Source organism: Venturia canescens, chromosome 8 (assembly GCF_019457755.1).
Source record: "Venturia canescens isolate UGA chromosome 8, ASM1945775v1, whole genome shotgun sequence".
Classification (NCBI taxonomy): domain Eukaryota; kingdom Metazoa; phylum Arthropoda; class Insecta; order Hymenoptera; family Ichneumonidae; genus Venturia; species Venturia canescens.
In genome coordinates this window covers 6,884,986-6,898,380 of record NC_057428.1, presented here as the reverse complement: position 1 = coordinate 6,898,380, position 13,395 = coordinate 6,884,986, and the positions used below count along the sequence as shown (strand labels likewise).

General features: G+C 36.1%; 1 protein-coding gene across 20 annotated transcripts in view; it reads right to left on the bottom strand.

Moving 5' to 3' along the window:
- Positions 1-13,395, bottom strand: part of mmd (mind-meld) — a 619,790-nt gene that overhangs the window by 22,625 nt on the left and 583,770 nt on the right. The window lies entirely within an intron of this gene.

Below are 13,395 nucleotides of genomic sequence, written 5' to 3'. Positions count from 1 at the left end.
TTTCGTACTTAAAACGGATGGAAATTATCAACATCAACTCGGAATCAGATCCTGTCAAAATAATATGACAACCATCGGTCACTGAGCCAACGTCACAACCCATACAAGACACTTCAAGATTCATCGTCCTTTACAATGATTTCATACTTCATATTTTTCTATTGAATGCCAATTCCTTACTTGGCCACATTAATCTCACTAGAGCTCACTTTTCATTAGATTTTTCTCATATTATTTCCGTCTTGAAATCATGGCTCCATTCTTTAATCACCGATGACACGGTCAGTTTAAAAAACTATGTTTTAATTCGCAATTAGAGAGTAGGTAAGCAAGGAGGTGGCGTGGCTTGTTATATTCATGAATCTCTTAGAGTTTTTACATCCTCGCCAGATGAATTTTCTAATTCACCAGAATATCGTATTTTTTAAATTTTTCCTGTCGAATCTGTGAGACTTTTATTAGTGTCAATATATAGACGACCAAAGGGACTTATTTTTCATGACTTTCTCACTGAATTCTTGCGTTTTTTTCTATTTTATGAAAATATTATCATATGCGGCGATTTAAATTGTAATTTATTAAGTCAAAACTTTGAAGGTCTTCTCTACATTTTAAATTTAAACATATGCTCAGGATTCAAATCTTCATCAGTCATGTAATTTAAACAACTTCCTAAATATATTACCTCCATATGACGATACTCAACGTATTTTTAGTTTTTTTGAAATCTCCAGTGAAGGTCTCTCTAAACTATTATTAACAAGGACTTCATCCTCACTTAAACTTTAGAGGACTGGCATTTGAGAGTTGAAATCGCCCTTAAAAAGTGCTCAAATTAGTGTCTGGTATCACGTTTCAACTATATGCAAAGTTCATATCACAGGGTGAGCCGATATATTGGCTTTCCGATCCTGTAGAGGTTTAAGCTGGTCCTGATAATGTTTCTCCCTTTGTTTTAAGTAAGAGCTTATCTGAAATTTTGCAAGTACTTCTTTCTAATTTCAACAGTTATATTATACTCTCTCATTTCTCTTCGTTATCGAAGACGTTCATCAGGCCATTGATAAAATCTCATCCACCGCCTCCACCTTCCGACACTCGAACGATCGCTAATCTTTGTGAAGAATCCAAATTATTTGAACGAGCTTTGTTTGTTAGTTGTTGTTGTTAGATTTGCTTGATCCTATGCAATCGGGATATCGCAAATGTTATAGTACCCAAACGGTACTCTTAAGATTGAATCATGAAATAAGACATGCTGTTGATGAATGGAAAGTTATAATATTAATATTATTTTATTTTAGTAAGGCATTCGATACTGTCCCCCACCAGAAATTACTTGCCAAGTTTCACAATTTGGGTTTTTCGATTAATGCGCTTAAATTCATTCATTCCTATCTTTCCGATAGAGTCCAAGCATGTGTAGATAGCTCGGGAACATGTTCAAATTGGGTAACTGCATCGTGTGGTATGCCTCAGGGCTCAATTCTTGGACCGTTACTCTTTTCGTTATTTATTAACATCCACCAATTACCTCCTATTGTTATCGATGGTGTGACTCTTTCATATGTTGAAGAAGCACGCAATCTAGTGGTTGTCATGACTTCCAGCATATCCAGTAAAATTAGTTTTGTTTATTATCGTTTGCGATATTCTTGTAACATTAAACTCAACCTGTCAAAACTGTGCTTGTCACTCCATTTGTCTTTCCGATCACTGATTATTTATTGTTGTGTTGGTTACAATGATCTTACGACTGAACTGAATTCGAAATTAGAAATATTGCTTAATACTGGTATTCGTTATATATTCTCAGAAGAGATGAACACGTTACTTCATATCGAAGAGAGTTGAGATGGCTCTCATAGTGAAATCTAGAAGGCTCTATTTTATTGGAATAACGACGTATCGAATTGTGAATGATGATGCTCCGCTATACCTGCGTGAACTTTTTACTTCCGTACCACAATCTGAGCGCTCAAATAGTAGACGTGTACCAAATATTTTCCATATACCTAAGCAGCGCACTGCGACTTTTCAAAAATAATTTATTGTAGTGGCTATTTACTTTTGGTACCAACTCCCCGTTGAAATACACTCTGTTTCGTCATTAACCACTTTTAAATTGCATCTATTTACGTATTTATTTGAGCGTGAAAACCCTAATTTAATTCAGTTATCTAACTAGTTTTATCGCCGTATTAGTTTGCCCCGTATGGATATACGTGCTAATTACTGTTTTTATGATATATTGAGCTTATTCTGTTCCTTAGCCTCATTACTTTATTATTTATTTATTTGTTTATTTTATTTATTTATTGAAATATCGGCATGTTTTTAGAGCACGTCGGATTCATGGGTTTCTAATTTTTATTTTATTTATCACTTTATTTAATTCGCTATCGTTATTTTTATTTCTCTTTATCTTTTTCTTTTACTAAAATAGTTTTGAGCTATTGCACTTACTGCTAGAACACATTCTGCTATTAGTTTTATTCTATGTTGTTTCATTTGCTACTTTGTATTTCTTTGTTTTGTACATTTTATACACCACTGTAAAATTAATGATTATTACACTGGCCCTAAGGATAATTCCAGGGCCAAATATATGATCAATCAACTAATCAATCAATCTTTTTGACGCTACCTGGAAAGGTTTTCTAATTCTAAACGCCCTTTCGACCGAAAGACAGGTAGGAATCTATCTGCTTATATATCGCGACACTTCTACGATTCAGAGAAATACCCTCTTAACTGAAGTAAAAACAATACTGCTGAGAATTTTTTATACGAAATCCGTTATTCTTTTCAGTTTACTTCCAAACTCAACAAAGAAAATTGAAAATAACGAATAATTTCTTTGGAACTAAGTATATTTCAAGTGTACAACGAAATTATATTTAGGAACGAAACAGTGTCGGTTAAAAGATTTATTCGAGATACTTATTCTCATTCACTGTAAATGAATTATAGAGCACGGTTACATATAAAATTTAAAAACTCGATGATCACAGGTCTTCTATGAGGCGAACTCGATTTTAAAGGATACCATCGTGTTCGTGAGAAAAAATCATGTAAAATAAAAAAAAAGTTTTGTTTTACGACCATTTTGCAGGAAGCTATCGAATTTATTAACTAATTTGGTAACTAAGTTGCTCGCACGGGGTTACGGAGCGAGAGGAGTACCCCCACCGCACTGCCCGGGTGGGCGACAAGCTCCGCGCGCTCAGGCGCGCGCCATCGACTGGAATACGTTGATAACTGTAGTGACGCAGTTTCTTCTGAAGCCGGTATTTTATTGAATCCCGTAGCTGTAAGCGTAAGGAAAGCTATCCAATTCGATTTTCACAAAGATCTCAATAATGTAATCAACATATTCAGACTTTTTTTTAATTGTTTGTTTTTTAAAAACGTTTTCAATGGCAAAAATTAAATTCAGCTCTTTTCGTAACTTTGGTCAGAAACGCTATTTGTTTATAAGCAAAAATCGACAATCGACAAAAAACAGTATTTATTATCAACGAAAACGATTTCTTTTTTCCGTATACTTTGTGCATGATGACACGGAGCTCCTCGATTTTTTCTACACTGTGGGCCTTCATGGCCAAATTCTATTGAAGGTAAAAGTTTTTTCGAAGATCGCGAATTGTTGCTAAACTATAACTCGTAGATCGATAAATCTTGGACTATTCTCTTTGCGTTTCTTTTCCCCACATCATATATGGATTTCGAATTGATTTCATAACAAATAATTGCGGGCGGTTGCAAATAAAAAATTATGAATTTCTCTGTTTGGGTTTGTTATTAACCGCTTAAATAACAATGCAAGCGTATTTTTTTATAAGACCTTTTTCATAGAGGACATTATGGTGAACAACTTTTATTTGAAACTGTTTTCGATAGGACGCATTCCAACAGTGTTAACACGAAAAAAATTGATTTTTTTTGAATAATTTTTTATTGCTAAAATGTAAGATGGATTTTTACGAAAACTAAGAGCTATATAGCTATATGTCCAAATAACCTATAAAAAATTGGCCAACCTCTAGGTCTCTTGAATAAAACTTTTCCTAAGGTGACTGGACTAATAATATATGATACCTCTATCCCTTCTGGATCTCTTCGGAAAATGATACTTTAGTGTACAACCAAGAGAGTCAGACTGTTAAGGTTAATTCCGGTAAATATTTAGAAGTGCAACATTTCCGAAAAATGGCGGTAGGATGTTTTTTTTTCATACGAACTGTTTTCATTGGTCGCCACAAATGATATTCCGTCGGGGGAGACTGACGTTTCCCGTAAAAATCATAAAATATGGGGTTTTGAAGTTTTTATTTGAATACTTATAATCTTTCATAAACGTCACACACACACACGCACCCACCCACCCACACACACACACGCACACACACACACACACGCACACACACACACACACACACACACACACACACACACACACACACACACACACACACACGCGCGCGCGCGCGCGCACACACACACACACACACACACACACACACACACACACACACACACACACACACGCGCGCGCGCGCGCGCGCGCGCGCACACTGTCGCAGAACTCATTTCCAACGGATTTTCTAAAAAATTTTGATGAGGCGGAGGTAGCAAAATATGTAACAAAGTTGCCAATTTGTCACATTCTGAACACGTAACTTCTGTTGCCAGTATGCCGTGATCTTTTAAAAAATTAATATTTTTTGTACGATTTTGTACGAAGGGGATACACACATTCGCAACGTACAAACCCAGAACACAGTTTGTTTTGAATGTACCTTCGTATTGTTCTGCAACATAATCACAGCACAATTTATTTTCAAAATAAATTGAAATTGAAGCGTATGTCTGGAATATCTTTCGATGCGTGTGCGGAATCGTCGGGTGGGGCCAATGGAAAATTATTTAAAATTGATGTCTGATTTTTTGCTAAAAAAAGTTATTTGCATAAAAAAATTTCAAGGTCCCCCAACTGATTATCATCACTGGACATGTCTATTAACTGTTAGAAAAGGAAAAAATATTCTACGGACATTTTTCGGAAAAGTTGCACTTCTAAACATTTACCTTGATTCCGAAAAAATTGACGTATGGTAGAATTTTAAGTTTGAGCTCATATTTTAGAGAGAATTTCCATTTAGCAGATGACAGAGCTGTCAATGTATTTGTCCCGAAACTCTACCGAGTCTCTTGATTATTTGCTAAATTAATTTCAAATTTTTCGTCTGTACCGATGAGAAGATAATTAATGTCAAAGTTGACTACTTGAACACGCGATGCATAGGCAGAATATAGGAACTCTTCATATTTTTATCTGTAGTAATTAAACGCTCTGTTGTGCCCGTATATCGCACTCCTAAAATAAAGAGTACATCAATTAAGCGTTCTCAGCATAAATGCATCGACGACGCAATATCGACGTTCCCGAACGAGCACATCGACCCTCGCTGTCATCACCGAAACTTCGAGAAAGAATATCACACCATATTGTCGCGAGAGGGGGAAAAACCTCCGAGTCTATAAATTTACCAACTAACCAACATTGGACAGTCTTTGACGAGAATTGTAACGATTGGTCTCGAGGCAATAAAACCTCGAATTTGTAACTTCTTAAATAAACTTATTGTTAATTTGTTGTAAAAGTATCGAATTGGAGTTCAGCTCTTATGGCTTAAATCTCTTAAATACTTGTCCTTGATTACTCGTCCCTTCGCGATGGTCTTCACGGGCACAACAGCTTTGATAGACATTTTTTTTTTATCTTTTGAATGTGTTACGAGTTGATATTTCCTTACGACTTAGCAAGCCGCATACCCTAACGAAAATCAGTCGCGATGAAAGAAATATTGAAAACAAAATTTTATTTACGAAGAGGCCGTGAGGAAAGACTAAATGCTCGAGCACGAAACGGAAGTATTAGGTAGCTCGTGCAAGATATATATTGTAACGAAACGCTCTCGCCGACCTGGCCTGAACGCCGCCACGCGTCGGTTCGAGCAACCTTAATAATAAGGAGCAAGTATGAAGGAAACGCGGACACTTTTAATTTTGGTAAAATATAAAAATAATCAATTTTATTTAATTATTTGACCGAATTCTGACAAAAATAAAAGAAATTTTGCGCTTTGGCTCGCTGATTCTAAAACAATTTTATGTTTTTTGTTTTAAAACTGTCTTGCTTTGTTTAATCGGATCTGGCGAGAAAAAGACCCGAAAACGTTGCAATTTCTCTGTCTGAGATAATTTTTAAATTCTCAATTTTTGGAATTTCAATTGTACAAGAATAGTAATTAAAGAAAAATCTGTCTTAAATTTAATGGTCGCGTTTATTCTAATCTTTCTATACGCCTCAAACTTAAAAACCTCTCGATTCAATATTTCGTGCTATAATTCATTAGACTCGATTTTTCCGATAAATCCAAGAGTATTTTTCGCTCTTACAAATTTTCAATTTCGTTTGATTCGATACAACTCAAATTCTACCTATCGCTTCTTGGATTGTAATTTTAGTGAGACCTCCGTGCAAAACCAATTCAGACAAAATTTATACCAAATTTGAATCTACGATTTAAATTAATCAAAAAGAATTTCAGCTCTGCTTTTGACAATCATAAAAATGAAAAGATAAAAATTTACATGAAATAGGCAAGGATAGCGCAGACCACAGGCTCTGGGATTGAAACGTCACCGAATCGCTCCGAGATCCTGTGCATCCACTAGGTTAGGTAATTTACCGTCCACTGGCTCTGGGATTGAAACGTCACCGAATCGCTCCGAGATCCAGTGCAACGGAAATTTGGAGAAAACTAAGAGTGGATCCTGGACTCTGGGATTGAAACGTCACCGAATCGTTCCGAGATTCCAGGCATTCAGGAAAATTTAGGAAAATTTAAGGGTTAGGTGCGGACCCTGGACTCTGGGATTGAAACGTCACCGAATCGCTCCGAGATTCCAGGTATCCAGGAAAATTTAGGGAAATTTAAGGGTTAGGTGCGGACACTGGACTCTGGGATTGAAACGTCACCGAATCGCTCCGAGATTCCAGGGATCCAGGAAAATTTAGGAAAAAGGAGTTTATGATTGTTTGAGCAGGGTACAGAGTCTAGAATGTTCAAGAGATCTGAGCTGGTCTTGTAGACAGGGAGAACTGACTGACGAATGGGTCGCGCAGCGCTTCTTATACCCAGTTCTCCACCACGAGATTCTCGAGCGCCGAGAATCTCGGTTTTCGATCGGTTCTGCGCACCTTTCTATAACGCCTTCTCGTATTGGCCCGTTGCCATGATTCACGCTCGCCCGTTGGTTGAGCGGGCTCACATACGATGCGCGGACTACCGCTTTTTATGATTTTCAGCTTATTTCGATTTTCAATAACAAAAACTTCAATTTGATCAGTTATTATTTAATTTCTTCTTTGATTTGGCATTGTTACTTCGTTTAATATGATTCGAATAATTACAATCGTTAAAAGTCACGTACATGTTCTATAGCCCATTAACGCTCTACTCGCGCATGCGTCGCAGTCGATTTTTACATTTTTTATTTGTGATTGGATTTTATATTATTAATTTGACTTGTGAACATTTTTCTTAAACTCGTGTTATTTTTCTGATAATTTTGATCGTAATTACGTGCTTGGGCGACTTAAAATAACAAAATGCAAAAAGAATTCATTTCAGAAAGATATAGCGCGGCGAAGTTCAGAGCGGTGCCGGTTGCCCCACTCGGGCCCATGCATACCGGCCTAAGATGGCCGCCACCTGTCAACAACGACGAGCGTCGTTGCCGCGATGTTTTGTACGCGATCTAAAGATCGCGGAGTTTCGTTAGTTTCGACGGCCTCGGGCCGTCGCGCGAGTGTTCCGTTACAGTAGACATCAAGATATTGAAACGAAAATGACTTGTTTCGATCCCCGAATTTCTTTAAAATTCGTCTATCTCTACAAGTTGTTTTCTTGAGCTATCTCTGTTTGTATTGGTAATTCGGGGCGAATGACCGGAACAGCTGTGTTTATGAGGTAGTTCAGACCAGGACGCTGTTTAAAAAGGATAGGGATAGCAATCACCTCAGAAGAGACGTTGCGCTAGTGATTATATCACTCGCGCGACGGACTCTGTTGTCATCATCGGTGGGAGAAGGATGGAGATAGATGGTCTCAAGGATGTTATTCTTTTGTTATATATTTCTTTTATTTCGTAATAGTCAGACGCAATGCTGAGAGATACGAAATAAAAGGAATGCTTCCGAGATATAATTCGTCAACAGATAGTCGGACGCAATGCCGGGAAACGTTTCACGAATAATTCTCTGTTTTTTTTTCGGAACTCTTGTTTGGAGTGGGTTTAAAGGCGTGAGAGTTTTGGAAGAGTGAATATTGGGAGATTATGATTAAAATGACATGGGCTGTACCCGAGATCATTTAACAATTAGGGTGGCATGGGCGCTATACCAAGTGTTTTTATGGCTAAGTAGTTGGCCTGGGCTGTGCCAAGAGGATAATTTCTTAATCAAATGATCGTCAGCTGCTATGCTGAATAACACCTAACCAACAGAAATCGAGTTTTGAGTATTGTGTTGGCTGGACGCTATACCAGGAGACACAGTACTTGAATTGGAATGGGCTTTTCCGAGAAAAGCGTGATAGCTAGACGCTATGCCAGGAGACACGCTCATTATAGGTTTTTTAGGTATAAGCGTAATAGCCAGCTCTATGCTGGGAGATACACCAAGAGGTTTAGGTTCGGAATTTGGATTTAGATATAATGATAGGTGCCCGTTCACTGGGATGCCGCCTTATATATAGTCGCGACTCCGAAGTCCGGTGAGGTGAGCGGTGCAGTTTTCGTCAAGCTCGTGGTGGGGCGCCGGATCTCGAAGCTTCTTGGATGCTCACTTACTCACGCTGATTGAGCGTTTAGCTTACTCGCTTTTTGTGTGTGTGGTAGTAACGCGTCCCGTTACACTATAGAGAAAAGTAAGGCAAAGCGGAACAGGCGGGCAAAGCGGAACACTTCCTCGAAAATTTAGAACATTTTTTTCTCCATTGGAAATCTGCAAAATTTCGTTATTCGGCTGAAAAAATGCTTCAAAAACTCAAAATTGGAGGAATTTTTTTTTTTTAATTGATTTTTTTTTTTAAATCAATAAATTGACTTATTAGCTCAAGATAAGTCGTGAAATAGGTATTATCATGGAAAATATGGATATTTCCAACATGTGTGATATTTATATAACTCAATCTCATTTATACGGTAACTTCATGTTACTCTTATTTTTTAAGGATACACATCTGAAAGTGAGAAAAATCACAACTGTTTTGCTTTTTTGGTAATACCATGCAAAATGGTAATAATGTGTGGATAATGTGGAATAAAACAATAGCAGTTGTTCCTCCTAGCGATACGGCGAACTCGCCGGGGAAAATGCTATTCTAGTTTTCGAATGAGCTGATCCCATTTCCATCTCCATCGAATAATTCAGTCGTGGATTCTAACTCAAATTTTAATTTGAATCATTTTAGTCATAAGATTTTTTTTCACATTTCAGATGAAAATGAGTGTGAGGAGAACAGTGCGTTTGTTCTTCTCCCGTTGATCAATTTCATTTCATAAATTTCAATCAAGTTCTATTGAAATAGAACGTCAAGAAACGAAGAACTTTTAGCAAAATTCAAAATAAATTTCAAAATGAGGCAAAGTAGGCACAAAAAAACGTCGCCTCAGCCCACATTACCGTTTTAATATTTTCAATGAAGTTCCGTTGAAATGAAATGTCAAGAAGCGAAGAACTTTTGACAATATTCAAAGTAAGAAAAAAAATGGGGCAAAGTGGACACAAACATTTTTTTGCATAAAGAAAAGGCCACTTTTGTCCCATTTTTTTCATAAAATAAAAATTTTATTTTATTTCATCACACATCTGAGAAAATTAATCAAAATCGTAAAAAGAGTCTTTTTTGAGGGGGAGTCCCCTTTGTTTCATAATTTTTTTTTATAGGATATGAGAAATAAGTGTGAAAAATCATTTTTTTTTTAATACAGCAATAGTTGACAGAACCGACACTAGCTTAACTGCTTATGGTGTTCTCTTGCTCCACGTTCTTCTAAGAGTACCATGAATTTATCGTAAACAAGATAAAATTGTATATAAATATCACATATCCATATTTTTAATGATAATAACTATTTCATGGAAAAAATTCAATTTTCAAAAAAAAAAAATTTTTTCCTCCAAATTTAAGTTTTTAAGCATGTTTTCAGCGGAATAACGAAATTTTGCAGATTTCTAATGGAGAAAAAATGTTATAAATTTTCAGGGGAGTGTTCCGCTTTACCCGGCTGTTCCACTTTGCCCTATTTTCTCCTGTATGAGAGATTCTCTTTTAAACCGGCCACTTTTTTCGACCATCTCAGATCTACCTCATAACTGGTTATTTCAAAGTACTACTAAAAGGCACTCTATGTGAATTTTTTCAGATTTATAAATTCATAATTTTAGAAAATACCGTTTCTTTTTCAACCGGATATATCTCGGAAACTTGAAGTAACTGAAAAAAAATGTTTTCATATAAAAGTTGCAATTTCGTGTTAGCTTTCGAGCGGACGACTCGAAATAATTTTTACGTTCTGGGAACGATGACTTTTTACGAAAAAAGGGGAGAATTATTTTTTTATTCAGAAACAGCCATTTTTTGCCTGAAAAAATTACAGAGTTTTCCAATATGTCTGACGATATCGCAAAAAAATCGCCAGAGTGGCACGGATCGAGGTTCTAGGGTAAAAAAAATAAAATTGAAAACTCTGTAATTTTTTCAGCCAAAAAAAATGGCTGTTTTTAAATAAAACAATAATTCTCCCCTTTTTTCGTAAAAAATCATCGTTACCCGAACGTAAAAATTATTTAGAGTCGTCCGCTCGAAAGCTAACACGAAACTATAACTTATATGTGAAAACATTTTTTTCAGTTACTTCAAGTTTCGGAGATATATTCATTTGGAAAAAAACACTATTTTCTAACATTATGAATTTAAAAATCTGAAAAATTCACATGGCGTGCTTTTTAGTAGTACTTTGATATAATCAGTTATAGGGTAGATCTGAGATGGTTAAAAACAAAGTGACCGGCTTGACAGAGAATCCCTCATTTATTTGACAACGTTTTGTTTCTTGAATTGAAAGTCTTACAAACATTGATTCCCATGATTTTACCGGTGACTTCCCTAAGGGCATAAATGAACTTGTCTCTAGTTTTTTTACAGCATTCATGATGTATTTCAAGTTTAGTTATTGCATCAAATGAATGAGGTATTTTTTGCTCGTCTTTTGAACTTTCCTTTCAATGTATAAAAAAAAAATCTACATCAATCGACTCTCTTACCTTATTTAAACGAGTTTAGACGAGCGTATCTAGAAAAGATTGGCATCGCAGTGCTGATTAACTCGTTAATTTGGGGTAAAAAACTATAGTTGTGAAAGGTTGTAAAGGAATTGCAAATAATTTGAGTGTATTTACAGTTCATAAATACAACTTTTTCTCCAATTGTTTCGGAACTTTTCTGAGTTTCGATTTTAAATCATTTCGAAAAAAAGGAGATTACCTCTCTCAATATTTTTGCCCAAACCTAATGATTTCATAGTTTTTGAATTAAGCTACTACAATTGGCGGAGTTATGACGGAATGACGAAAACAAAAAATATCGGACGAATTTCTGATAAAATCTCAGTCGATTCAGAACGATTTTGTGCAACTTCTTCCCTCTAGCCAATTTCATTGAATTTTGAAATCTTCGAGTTTAGCCGTATTTTTTAAAAATGGCATTTTTAAGTGAAAATACAATTACTCAGCAAAAAAAAATCGTATAAAACTTTTTAAAAACGGAATTAAAGTCATTGCTTCTTCATTTAAGGTTGTCATATATAAATTTAAGGGGGAAATCTCTATAAGCCATACGTCCAGTTTTAAACAGACAAAAAAACACCGGAAAACAGACATTTTCAAGATAGCGCACCCAATCCAGAAATAATCATAAAAAATTTTTGGGGAAAAGGATTTGAAGAAAAATTTCTCCTCTTTAAAACACCGTTTGCTAAATTGAAATTTCTTGATTCTTCGAAACGCTATCGAACAGTTAGTACGACTCGAATTATTGTCTGGCGATTCCATACCTTTGGTTGGCAGTGTATGTAAGAATATTTTCTTGAAACATTTCGAATCAATCCAGCGAATATTTTTGGAAATACACACATATTTGTAAAGACGCTTCAAGTGCTACAACAAAATGAGCGCCTAAGGGACGGAGATCGTGGAAATAGCAGCTTACACCGCAGTCGGAACATTTAATAAAGGGACAATTTCACTGTTCTATTAGATTATTGCACTACGCCTATCAATTGGGCCCAATACCCACGCTTACGCCCAAAAAGAGTATGCAGAGGGCGTTACAATATCTGATCTGAGAGCGCACGAGAACACGCGCGAGGGAAGAATGGTTCGTAGACGCCTACGCATAGGAATTTCGAAAGACCGATAACGAGATGGATTCATCATACAGCCCTCGTATAGACGACTCCATATGAGTTAAAAGAAAAGAATTTTTTAGATGAACCATTATTAAAACTTCAAATGCGATTTTCTCATAACGGTGTTATCAAAGTCAACGAGCACGAATTCTCAAAAACAGCTCAACCGATTGGTCTGAAAATTGGACACAATTTTCTCAGATATATTTTTGAGGTATTGACCGAAGGAATAAGATTTTCTATAATTATTTACATCTTTTTATAAAGTTTAAACATGGAAAAATAGGTCAAAAATTGAAGTTTTCTCTTTGCGTAGCCATCATTTTCTCAAAAATGAAAATGTCAACCATTCCTTCGGTCAATTATTCATTTATCCCCTGCATTTATTTATCCCCTATAAAATTGATTGATTTTTTCATTTCAGGTCATCTAAACTCGAGATATTGTGCTCACTGCCGGACACCTTTTTTCGAAGATTTCCAGGAGACTTCCTACAGGAGTAATGTCAATGCATATTTTTCGAAATAAGCAATCCCAATCTGAAGCTAAAGGATGCCTCTGCACTGCTTAATACCTTTCATTTTCTCAAATGCAATCTTTTCTCAGAAAAAATTGTGATAAAGCGACTTTTGCTCGCCTTCGCAACTGGATATAACTTCTTAATATGTCGTTCTGAATACTCTTATGGGTTTCTACCCTCCCCCCCCCCCCCCCCGCCTCAATAAACGGGTGTAGGTGACTTATTCCTAACTATATCGTATTCGAGAAAAAATTCTGAATGCGTCTTGAAGATTCGATTATCTTACTTAAGTTTGTAGTCGGTCGAGAATAGCCAAAACTTTGTTAGCCAGA